We start from the raw sequence: 13,919 nt of genomic DNA on the forward strand, positions 1-13,919 counted from the left end.
AACAAGTCCCACAAATTGTAAAGAGAAGTCGATTTAGAATATCTGGGGAAAATATTCATATTATATTACATTACATTACATTGTACTGTATTGAGAGAGGCGGGGATTTTTACGCCATTGCTGAACCTGCTCGGACTAACCCTAAACATTACAGTGAAGCGTCTCCCTTCCTCTGTGCCGCTGCTTCGTGTCTGCTGCTGCCTGTACCAAGAGCACTCAGTCCGCAGTGAGGGGACCAATCTCAGTCCACTGAGCCGGCTCTGTAATGACGATTCGCCGGCTTTCAGGGGGCAGCCCTAATCCTAACCCAGGGAAAAACTTTTGTGTCACCAATTAAACACTATCAAGTTTATTTTAATATTTGTGGCATGGCCTTTGGGATCTGATTTGTCAACAAACTTGACCCAATGCATCATGGGATAAATTTTGCCCTTAGTAAGATTCAGCTATCAGCAAATGAAAACAACTCCTTTCAAAAATTATAGTAACACAGACATGGATTGCTGTTTCATGTTAGATTACAAAAAACTAAATAGAGTACTTTGGCACTGCACTTTAACACAATAATTTCGAGTCTTGCCTAATGACACAAAGACACTGAATCCATCGCCATATTAACACATCGTCCACTACCAAGCCTGTTTTTAACTTGTAGCCAACTGACAACGTTATCTTCACCTCACCTGTTTAACTGATTTTAGCAGTTTAGATTAAAGACACTCAAAGACACCTGACTCACTAGACTCACTGCAGTGTGCTTCTACAGAGTGAATAAAGGGGAAACACTGAGATGGACATTTGGTGCTATTTTTGGCATTTAAAAAAGTTTGTTTTTTTGCTTGGTGGAGTTTCCCAATAGCATGGCAGCCTGCCAGGCGTGTGCAATAACTGAAAAAACAGTTAAACAGGATTCTAAATCAAAATCTAGAGATTTAGTTTTTTTTTTTTTTACTTCCGATGGGAATTTCTGCTATGAAGCAATTTGCAAAGCCCAAATAAATATGCTTTATCAATATATCACAATCTCACCGCTCCTTTTCAGCCCGCTACCCTGGCCAAAAGTTTCTGCCTTCATACTGCATTAAGCACTCCACTGATAATTGAACAATTAACATGACTGAGGATGAATATCTTGAACAATATGCCAAACCTCCCTTTGCAGAGAGTAGCTTATACATGCTGTCCCAAAAGACAGAGATCACAGGCTGAAAGATGGCACTGTGGTATTGTGTGAAAGCCAGTGAGTGAAAGAAATAAAGCATTTTTTCTGATTGTTTCAAGGCAGTTAGATTCTTAAATAAAAAAATAAAACCACCTGACAGTAAACATGAACTGTGGAGAAACAGCAAACTTAATTTTCCTCCTCTGCATTTCATTTATTACATCCAACCTGCAGCTATACTATGCAGCACCTTTTTTCCTTTTTCTGCTGCGAGGGTCCAAGGAAGGAGGGATGTCATACACTATAACGATTTGTAACTTTGGACTTTAAAGATCAAATTGAAAGTGAATTGATATGACAATTTGCACAGTCCTTTGGGCCTTGTTATACCAGCAAGATCCTGGCTAACTTCTATAGAGAAGCATTAGAAATCATCCTGACTGGAAACATCATAAACTGGCACGGTTTGTGTACGGCCCAGGACAGAAGGGCTCTACAGCAGGTGATTAGAACTGCCCAAAACATCAGTGATAACTGTCTACAGAGCATCAGTGAAAGAAAACACTAATAATTCGACCTTGTACCTTTGATAAATCTTTCAAGCACTTGGGGTTGCATTCGGGTATAAAATGTGCTATATAAATAAATGTGCCTTGTCTACTGGTGAAAGAAGTTGTGGCGTGAGGATGACTTCAGGCCTTTGAGGGGTCCCTACACCCCTGCGATCGATTAATCAGTAAAAAACCGTGTCTGGATTTTCCAAGCAAAACACCGCGGTGGAAGTGCTTCCTGCCAGTCGCATCTCGGAAAACCCAGAAACCAGCGGGTCATTCATTCAAATAAAGTGAGAGGAGGGAAAATCAAAAAAGACTGACCACTTCTGCTTTTCAGGCCTTAAGTATCTCAGGCCTGCAGGCATGTGCCAGTGCACTGAGCTGTCTGCAGAAGAAAAACCATCAGAGAATACTTGATTCACTATTTCTCAATTTAATCTAAAAGCCATCATCCTTTTTTGAAAATGGAAAGCTTTGGAAGAATGCTAAAGAGCGTGCTCGTCGTCATCGTCCTGGTGGCTGCACTTCAATCTGAATCAGCAGGTAAGATTAAGAATTAGATAAAGAACAAGATCTCCTGTGAGATATCTTAAATGTATTATTTTATTTTATTAACTAACTCTTATCTGTTTCCGTTAATTTTAGCTGAGAGGTTGGCATCCTGCTGTACCAGAGTGAGCAACCAGAGGCTATCTGAACCTATCTTGGGATACTTGGTCCAGCAGCATGACCCTCCATGTGTCAAAGCTATCATGTAAGTAAAAAAAGAGCAATACCCGACGGAAATGTTAAAAAAAATGTTTTTTAATAAAACATAACATTTTGGGAAAATGTTAAAGGATGCTCCTGTTTTCTCCTTTTTGTGCTCTTTTCTCTTTACTTTATTTCATTGTATTTCCCATACACGTACAGATTTACAGCATTTTAATACCAAGGCCAACTTATATTTCAAAAGAGTGTGAGCGTTGCTAACACTGCATTTGTTTGTTATTCCTGCAGCTTCCAGACCAAAACAGGTTTCTACTGCAGTCAGCTGACTGCTCCCTGGGTTCGCCGCAAGGTTGTTGCATTCGAGTAAGTTTATCATCACCTTTGATTTACTCACTTGACCTTTTCTACACTTATTTATTCAATAAACCTATTGTCTCATGTATTTTTTAAATTTTTCTCACAGGTTAGCAAAAGCTCGGGCCGCTGCTTTGGCTGTTGTCCCCCAATCTCCCATCTACCTCGGCTCCAATACTACATCCAGTGCCTCCAAGACGCCTGCTGGTGAAACCTTTTCAGAAAGCGACAACGAGTAACATCTTTATCTCCAGCCAACCAAAACGGACACCGAATCTGTCAAAATTTATGGCCTAAAGGAGGTTTGAACAGCCTTTTCTAAAAACACCAGGTTATTGCCTTCTTTGAGACAAATCTGCTCTTCCAGGTGGACTCACAAAGAAATAGTCTGAATTGGCTCTTACAGACTTCCTAAATGCAGCTGATTTTATACTAAGGAACTTGGAAAAAAATACAGGAAAATCTTGTTTTAAGAACTTGGGGGCGACTATGTGAACTATCATGCTCTGCTTTTATGTTTGCTTTCAGTTTTTGATTTTTGTTTGTAGATTTTGTTACCAGCAGACTTCCACATGAAAGTATGTTTTTGTACTATAAAGTTGCAGTGCTTAGGACAAATAAAAAATGTAAATAAGTAAGAGATTATGGCCTCAACACTGATACAAACTGATGTTTGCACATGAAAAAACATAATCATGTAAGATTTTCATATTGAATATTTAGCTTCCTTTGATGCCTTTGGAGTGAAATTTTTTGTTCAATTTTACCGACCAGAGCTGATACAAGTATTTGTGTAGATATTACCAAGTGTTTACATGTTACTGTTTACATGTTTATTATCAGCACAATATTTTTTTCTCACTATACTGCTTGGCATAGTCCTGAGAAAAAAAGGATTTCTTTTATGTGAAAACTTGAGAAAATTGATCATAAATAAATGGTTCACTTGTGAAACTGAATTTTGTGTTTATCTCTTCATCTGCATCTTATCTGACTTCGTTCTGACAAAAAAAAGAGGCTAATCAGGCTGCAGAGTTTTACTCAGCTAAAAACCAAACATGACACATGAACATAAAGGCGTGTGGAAGCTGTGGTTAGCGGTTGGAACAATAAATTACTCACAATGACATCAAGTTTTAAAAGTTGTAACAATTTCATATTCAAACATTCCCATGCACAGAGGGACGAATCTTAGATTTTCATTTTATTATCAACATATCTTTCCATTTCTTTTCCATTTTAGTTTCCCATTCAAACACACTAGGGATGTACGACACTGGATTTTTTGCAGGTATGCCGATAAATAGTGACTCATTTTAGTGATCATCAAGTCTTTTCTGTTGTGAAATTAAAATTATATTATCCGTATTATGCTTATTGTAATGGCCCACCAAGCAGATGGAGACATAAAATACAAATTTGTTGAAAATATGTAATATTCATTTCCTGTGCAAAATAAGAAAAAATACTTCAACCTATGGTTAATTTTTGAACATGTTACTTGTCAATAAATAAATAAATATGTTTTATCGGCATGGAATCAGCGATTCGGATATTTCATTTTAAAATCAGTATCGGCCGATACTGTTGACGTGCCAATATTATCGTGTTCCCTAAACACATTTCAGTGTTTCTCATTAATAACCAGATTAAGGGCGCACAGTGGCTCAGTGGATAGAGGCTATGCCCTCGCTGCAGCAGCGAGAAAAGGAATAAAGGAAGGAACTTATAATCACAAAAAAGTTGGGGTAAAAGATGCAAGTCCAGGCTCTCAGGGTGGTTAAAAAAGCATTAAAGGCCTTTAATTCATAGGGCTAGAAAAATTAAAATAGTAATATTCCAACAGTTGACTTTAATGACTACTAAAGACATTTTCTGGAAAGATATCTCTACTTTTCCCAAGTACGGCTTTCAGCTACGTCATCCGCCTCTGCTCTGAGTTTACCGTGATTCCATCAAGTCAAGCAGCTGTGTTTTCTTCGTCTTCTTTTTTTTTTTTGCCAGTCAGTGTGCATCGTACTTTTGGGGAAGCTTTGTATCCCAGATTTTGCCGCGGTAATCATTTTTCACTCTTACTCTTCTTTTTGGTTCACGCGGCTGTGAACACGGAAGCAGCTCTGGAGGAAGACTGGCTTTGCACCGTAAGGCTCCGAGATAACATTAATTTCTGCTTTCTGATAACAAGTAGTTAACTTCCAGCTCACAGGAAGTTATTAGGATACTGTCTCTGGCTTTTGTTTGATATGTGGTGTCAGCAAAAGATGCTGTTCAACATTTCCAATCTGTTGTTAGCACAGCTAGCATGTTTACTATGTTACATGACTGTCACTCTCGCCCTGTTCATACTGTTAATGCACGGTTTTTGAGGTATTTTACAGCTGAGTATATCACAGTGCTGCAGGATTCGAACTAATATTAACCCAAGAGGAGCCGTTTGTGTTTTTATCATACAGTATCTGTAATAATAACTTCCAGTGGAGTGGTGAATAACTCAGCCTCTGTGTGGTTTCTGGTTTGTTTTTTAAATCATCAAGTACATCAATCATCTGCCATCAAATGGAAAACAAAAAGCATCGGCTGGAATGAAAAAAAGGTCACAACAACCCCCACTCTGTGCATATTTTTCAAACTGAATGTTTTCCTGTGTGTGCTTTTTGAGTGTGTGTGTGCCTGTGATTTCTCAGAAAGATGAGACGTGAGATGTTGGGGCTTTGAAGTAGCTGAGAGGGCTAAAAAGATTCTCTGCTGAGGGGGCGGAGGTGTGAACCGTTTAAACGCATACACAAATACATATGGGAGGGCCTAATCTGCGCTGCCCCTGACCCACAGATGATTGCGCTGAACTTACCGATAAATATCCAAACGTCCCTCAGATAGTGTTGCAGCCTGATCAGTCGACCCGTCCAGCAGCCAAAATGTCCATGAGAATCGTCTCCATCGCTGTCCTCCTGTTCTCAGCGTGTCTGCTCTTCCAGGCCTCTGCACAAAACAGTAAGTTCCAATTGGTTACCACATGTTGTTTTTTTTAATATGTATATCACTGTAATTGTTAATTTAATGACTTGATCTACAGCGTCCTGTTTTTAACATTTCAGGAGATCTCTTCCTTTCAGCATCAATCTGCTGATCTAGTTTTTCGTATAAATGAGAATTTTTGCTTTGACGTAATTTGTGTAACCCAAATAAATAAACTTCATCTGTCTCATTCTCTGTCCTCATCAGGGCGCCACATTGGCCGAAGAATCCCTCCATGCTGCACGAAGGTCAGCGCTGTCAATATCTACAGCGAAGTGACTGAGAACACGTGTAAAAAACAAACCGCCAAACATCACTGTGTGGAGGCTATAATGTAAGTCTTTACAATGTCCATCACACAAACATACACATTTAAACTCTAACTTTTATATATTTATCTATCTATTTTCCTGTTGTTGTTTTTTTTCCTCTCAGTCTTACCACACAAGATGGACCAGCCTGTGTCGACCCCAAGGCTGAATGGGTAAAGCAATGTAAGTTATCGCAACACACACACACACACACACACACACACACACACACACACACACACACAAACAATATATGCAAGGTAACACTGATTTTCTTTTGTCTCTTTTTAGTCACTGCCAATATGACTTGCACGCTGTGAAACATCGCCTCCTGTCTGAGCACGGCAACATTTTTCTGCTACTTCTTTTTTCTGCTACTTCTCTGACCCACTCAGAGAAAAACTGTATATACACTCAAATATTCTACTGCAACAATCCCTGTGAATGCACACAGGTGAGCTCAGACAAATATATACATTTCTGCATAAACAGTAATATCAAGCAATAAATATATTTCTATCTGAAAATATTTCTTGTTTGTTTCCTTAATATTGTCGTGATGCCACTGTGTTTTTAGATTAAAAAAAAAGAAGAAAGAAAATGAATTATTTTCAAAATACTACTTGCAAAGTAGATTTTGGTTGGTTGGATATGTCAGTGATCAGCAGCTACATCGATTGTGACAGGTCACCTAGTGGAAATAGCATGTATTTTATCCATATGACAAATATGGTCAAAATGACCTCATCAGGTGGAAAATAGTCAAAATGACAAATTCAGAGTCAAAAGCCCAGAATGACACCCAGAAATAATACAAGTCATGTTTTTCTGCTCTGATGGCTGTGGGATCAAAAATGTCAGTTTGAATGGGTTTCAATGGAGCATTTTTTGACCTGAACAGTCTGAATGTAACTATTTAGTTTCCACAGTGTATTTTAGACTTATTGTAGGAGCTGAGCTGCAAATTCACTGATTACACTAAAATACACAATCTTGCCAAAAGGTATGCCAAATGCATGAACACAGGTTAAATTGTCAAAAAAAATGAAGAATGAAAAGCATGTTAGACGCATCAAACAGTTCAAACGAGTTAAAAAGTATGTGTTTGTTTTCAAAGCTTCTGCAAAGTTCCTTCACTGCTGGACCACAGCTGCACAAAAACCTGAATAAAACTCACAGTCGGAGGAGAGGAGAACAATACATGAATATGTTTAAGGAATCCATGTATATACACTTTGACAACTAAACTGAAACTGAGTATAAAAAATAATTGTGCTTTTAAGTTTGGGCTGCCAGAGTAAATGGGTAATTGTGAGGCACTGACAGAGATGATATGTTTCAACTTGAATTTTCAGCTTGACTTTAATGCCATCTAGTGGCACATGCAGGTGTGAAGAAACTGAAAATAAAGTCAGTCCTGAAATAAAGCCTACCTCAATGAAGGTTATAATGTTCAATTTTTATTTAAACTGTTTTAGAGAGGCTTTAATTAAACTTCCTTGATAAATTCACAATGCACATAAAAGCAGACAGATGGAAACATAAAAAACATATATAGAGTAAATCTGACTTACCAAATCAGGTAAAGCTCAGCGTGACCTTTGACATGATGAGCAACTGTGCATCTTGGTTTTGGGGTCAATGACCTGAGAGCAATGAGAAAGAGAGAAAATGATTACCTAATTCCTCCTGGGTACTGCAGTCCTACTGTACATACATTTGCATTTCAATTTTAGTTCTAGGAAGAAATTGCATAAAATAACAACAACAAAAAAAACTCTAGTATTAGATAAAAATATATATATTTAATGTGGAAAAAATGACCACTATCTGGGACCTGGAATATTTAAAATGAATTGCTCTGCTGTGTGACCTTACAATAACCAAACAGAAATTTCTACTTTAAGAAAATTAAACATTTTTTTGTTTGGGAATTCAAAACTTTCCTCCAACTAGAACATGTGTTTTGAATGGCAAATACACCCCTGGGAGTGAGCAGTGACTAATGAAAGTTATTTATTCTTTAGTAACAGTAATCAGCTAGGATTTGTACATCTGTTTCACCGTGGGAAAAAGTAAAATTTGTACATTTTGTATGTTCAGTGTGTTCCAAACACTGAAAAATTCACCAGGATATGTCGAAGCATGCAGCTTCTGTTGGTTGCTGTTGACAAAGTATTCAAATTTCAAACATTATCCAGCTCGAGTACACACTAAACATAATAATTTTCTTTACCAAAGAAAACTAAATAGAAACAGAACTGATGATATTCAACAAAAAAAAAAAGTATATATACTGCAGATTAACTTCTACTTTCCTCATGTCTTCACCATCAGAGTTTACCACTCAATATCTATAAACTCAATTATCATCCTAGAACTGAAAGATGCATAAGCACTCAGGAATACCTGCAAGTTAAGAAATAACTCTATTATTAAATCAATTATTGGTAAAAAAAAAAAAAGAAAGAAAAGATCAATTCATTGATAAATCATTGTTTGAAGAAAAAAACAACTATTTCAAACAATACGAAAAGCAATTTCCCAAATCAAAGCTTACAGACAAATATTGCATATATTTTGATAACATTGCAATCAATTAATCGATTAAATTTCCTATGTTTGATTAAATACTTTACAACTAATTAATCAATAATTGATTTACTAATATCATCTCTACTGTGCAGGTAAATTTAGATCGCCTGTGTGTATCTAATCCATGCAACATAAAAACAACGTCTGGCTAAAAGTTTCGATATGAGTTCCCAAACTACTCAGCATGCAGAGAATCTGAAGCAATCTGAAGCAAACTGCGCCCCATCTGGAGATATGAAGAGGGTGGAAAGATGGAAAGAAGATCATGAGAGAGGGGAGCAGGTGCAGCAGGAGAAAAGGTAACAGAGTACACCTTGATAAAAGGAGGAGGAGGAGGAGGAGGAGAAGGAGGAGGAGGAGGAGGGGGGGATGAATTAATGAAAAGCCAGATGTGGCTCTCAGGAGATTACTTGAAAAGATGGAGCTGAAGGAGAGGAGCATCATTACAGCAGCAGAGGGGAAAGTGTAAACAAACATCAGTAAAAATACATAAATAAAAAAACAAAAAGAAGGGGTTGGAAAAAAAAAAAAAAAAAAAAAAAAAGCATTAAAAATACGCAGCAGCTAAAACAAAAACAATTAATTAATAAAGAGCAAAACACAGGGCAGAATAATAAGTAAACATTATAAAAGCAAAATTTCGAAAATTGAGAGGCTTATGAATATTAAAGGTATATGCATAGTGTATGTTTTTTCTAAAAAAAAAGATTATTTTTAAGTCAAATAACAGCTGCTGTTTTTTACCCCATTTTGCCACTAGTATGACAATGAAATGCTAAAAACAATCGATGTACTGTAGTTCAACTGACATGCCAATGTCAGACTATTAAGAAAATTATAATTTTATGATTAATTTCCTGCAGTTATCAATTTAAAATCAACGTTTATCATGACAAGACATTAAAAGTATATATTTAATTATATTTTCAAAATCTCCAGGAAACCATTCACACTAGTTCTTATTTTAAATCACTTTTATGTCAAGTATATACGATTTTGAAACTGTATATCATAAATAACTCGACGTTTTAAAGTGAAACGGCGAAATGTTTTCGCTAGCTGTTAGCTAGTGGCTAACGTTAGCTTTTAGCTAGCAAGCTCCCTTTAGCTAGCAGTGTTAGCACGTAACGCTAGCAACGAAGTCGCGAACCTTATCGTCATTACTTTTCAATTTAAGGACTTAAATATTTAATGTTTAGTGACAAACACTGAAATACGAGCGGCACATTGATATTAACTTTTATAAATCATTATTTATCCGGTAATTTCTTACCAAAATCGTCGGACGACGTCGCAGTGAGATGCAGTAACGTTGAACTTTAACGGTCCAAATGCTTTGAGCTGATTGGTCAGTAGGACGGCCGTTGGTCGGGGATTGTCCAATCAGGCGTCTTGTAGGCGGGACTTTCTCCATGCTGCTGCTACCAAAATAAAAGCCTGTAAAGTGCAGGAAGACACTCCTGCTGTCTGCTTTTCTGTCACTTTTTGGATTAATATCACTGATGCATTAATGTATATGTTGTATATGTTGTTGTATATGTTGTTCTTGCTGTAGATGTTTAAGGCTGTTTTCAGCTTTATGATGGAGCATTTTATGCTGATCAATGAGGGTTTTTAACCCTTTAATATCTGTTTTCTTCACATGCATTTATCCCTCTATAACTTAAATTAACAGGTTTGATTTCTTCCAAAAACACAGAAAAATACATCATGAGCAACATGGAAAGAAATGTACCTCAAACTGTGAAAAAAAATATAAATTAAAGTTGGCAAGGAAATTATGTGGAAAATAATCTGGAGGGGTGAATTTGAAATTTTATTGAGAAAAAATATATATACAATAATTTTTTTAGCACTTTCTTAAAGTCCTTTTTTGTCATTTTTTTGTGCTTTTTTTCGTCTAATATTTTGTAACTTTTTTTTAAAACTAATTTCTTGCTTATTGTTAGGCTATTAGATATGATAAAAAGTAGATTTATAATTCTCTGAATTATATATTTAAATTATGTGAAAAAAAGATTTTTTTTTTTTAGCACTTTCTCGAGGTAATTTTCTTGTTCTTCCATTTCTTGCTTATTGTTAGGCCATTAGATATGATAAAAAACAACATTCTAATAGTCTTATATATTTAAACTATTAATTTTTTTTTTTAGGTCATTTTGCTTGTTTTTTTATTTTTAAAGCACAGGTGTGAATTTATTTAATTCACAGCAGCAAAGCTTAGTTTATAAACACATTTCTTAAAGGTGAAGCTGTTCTGGAGGTCGAGATAATTTATAATTTATGACCTTAAACTTCAGAGCCAAAGAGCTTTTTAAAACCACTGATAAAGGTGATGTGAAAAGGGCGAGGAGTGAAAGAGGAGGAAGCTCAGCTCAAAATCTTCTCTTATCTTGTGAAAGTGTGATGAGGCAGAAATAACCTGTTAAACGGTGAACTCTTTCTGCAGCTGTCCGAATTTCTTCATACGCTCCAGGTTATTTCTGTGTCGGATATCGATCTTTCTCGTCTTTATCTCTGTTTGAGTTTTACCTTCACCAACACGATAATGTCTCTCAAAAAAGCTTCTGAAACGCTTCACGGTCAAAAGTAAACATGAGTCCTCCCAGGGGAAAAAACTCTCACCACTCTGGTGTTTGTTTTCGTCTGTTTACAAGCGGAGCAACAGCTCTGTTCCTCGTTGACCTCTGACCTCTGACCTCTGACAGCAGGGGTCAGTGTGAGCTGTCAAGTGCAGATAAACACGCAGCAGTGATGGTTTAAAACCACAGAAAGATAAACACTAAACGAGGACAGAAACGTGAGTTTAAACCTGTTTTGTGTGTGTGTGTGCCAAAAAGTCAAAAATGAGCAAGCGTTAAAACAAAACACAAAAAAACCCCAAATATCAAATATAAAACATGCTCCTTTTTAGTAAAATGTGTCCATAAATTATACATTTTTCACAAGCGTGTATGACTGTTTTTGAAAATAAACGATGTCGTGTCTGAGTTATGATATCCGACCCTCAGTGATAGAAACTGGGAGGACACGATGAAGAGCTCCTTTACAAAAAACAGATATCTTTGTTTTTTATTTCTTTCCCTTTTTTCTGTTTTTGTGTGCAAGCCAGAAAATATCAGTTGGTTTGATTAAATTATTTTAAATCATGTTTTCTTTTATTTCGTACTCAAAGGAATATCAATCAAACTGCTGCTTGTTTATTAATTTTAATGCCTCTTATCCTCATGGGGTTTTTTTTGTTTTGTTTTTTGTAAATGCACTCTGCTCGAATTAAAAACGCCTCTCAGAATAACAGTGCGATTTAAAAGCACCGTAAAAAGTTATATATATCAACACCTCAAGTATTGATTTTGAATTTGAGCTATTTTTAGGCTATTATCTTTTGATATTTCGTCAATTATCTGAGCAGTAATGCATGAATGTGTGTGGGCATGTCCTTTATTTTCTTTTTAAGTACAAAAACCAACAGATCATCACTCACAGATATTTTTTTGATAATTTTGCACACATTAAATAAGTTCGGTGTTCTGTTATTAGATCCTCACCAAAACCGGGCACCTCTATAAATTAAGATTTTGGGATTTTTTTGTGCTTATTTCACAAAAATAAGTTTAAAAAAACAGTTAGTGCTTAAATCAGTGCTGTCTGTTTAACCCGTGCTTAGATTAGTTTAACCTCTAAGTGTTAACTGTTAATGCACAAACAAAACCAAATTTTAGAGGAAAGAGAAGAAGAGAAAGAACAATTTAGACGTGCCCCGTACCATAAGGCCTTGATTATCTTTGATATGCTGCTCTTTCTTTTTTATCTATTTGTCTGTTTACAAACCTGTCATCTCCCTCAATGTATTGAGCTCTTCCTGTCTTGTCTTGCTTCACAAAATCTTTCAAAATTAAAATAAATAAATCAAAAAATAAAATAAAATAAAGAGTTAACCAGAATGTAGCATTTAAAATAATAATAATAATAATAAAAATGAGGTTAATGCAGTAACATACTATGTGCAATGGTTTAAAGGGGCGGTTAAACTCGCCAGTTATTTATTTCTATTGGGGCACCTGGTTTAAAATTATTGCTTACATATAAAAGATTATTAAAAAACACTTTATAATGTATAAATAACATACTAGACCCCGTGCACTGTGTGGAGTATATGACAAAAAACAAACATGACGCAGTCTCTCAAAAAAAGGCTTTTAAACTTAAAACATAAGGAGTCACAGGTTGTGTTCAAAGCTTATAAATCCAACATTAACCAACATTAATAACTCAACTGTGTAAAAAAACAAGACATTAAATACAAAACAATCATTCTCAACAAGGCAAGTTGTTTTTTTGTGTTTGTACATAAAAGTACTGAAACCCTGATTTAGGCGACATCTGGAAAATCTGTTCTGTCCATTAATTTATTATTTAAAGGCAAATATTATCTTTTATTGGACGCATTATGAAGTCCATGAGGAGAGAGACACAGAGGCCAAACCTTCATTTTGGCACAAAAACACACATGAAAAATAAAACAAACAACAACTATTAATAATGGTAATAATAATAATAAGTGGGAAATGATATTATTTTTATATAACTCCTCTGTTTGGGACATTAGGTCCTAACATCGGTGCCAGGAACCCGACATGACGAGACAAATCTGAGGAATCGTGAGATGATTGACCAGAAAAATACATTTCTGCGACACCTTTAATTTTTTTGTGAACTACTGGATCATTCTACCAGTTTAGAGTGGTAAAAAATATTAAAATATACTGTAACAAGGGTTAAATGTGGCATATAATGTATGAAACTAGAAGGGGTCACAAATATACGCAGATTCATTTTTAACCCTTTGAAACCTGAGAATATCGGCTTGATTTTGCTTAAAAAACACGGGAAAAAGGCAACAAAAAATTAAGAACAAATTACCCAAAATTAGCTAAATGTTTTCGTTAAAGTACAAGAAAGTTAGAAAGAAACAGTAATTAAAATAAGACAAGAGAATGACCAGGAAAAAGTGCTTAAAAATAATAATTCTGTAAAATATATATATATATATGTATATTTCTTTTAGCTTAAAAAATAAAAATTTTATTATTTATTGCAATTTGCAGAACATCCAACATTCACCCCAAATTTTTTAGAAGAAAATAAACTAAAAAAAAGAAAAAAAAAAATTGATGTTGATGCAGGTTTTAAAGGGTTAAAGCCAAAAAAAGAAAT

Source organism: Plectropomus leopardus, chromosome 21 (genome assembly GCF_008729295.1).
Source record: "Plectropomus leopardus isolate mb chromosome 21, YSFRI_Pleo_2.0, whole genome shotgun sequence".
Classification (NCBI taxonomy): Eukaryota; Metazoa; Chordata; class Actinopteri; order Perciformes; family Serranidae; genus Plectropomus; species Plectropomus leopardus.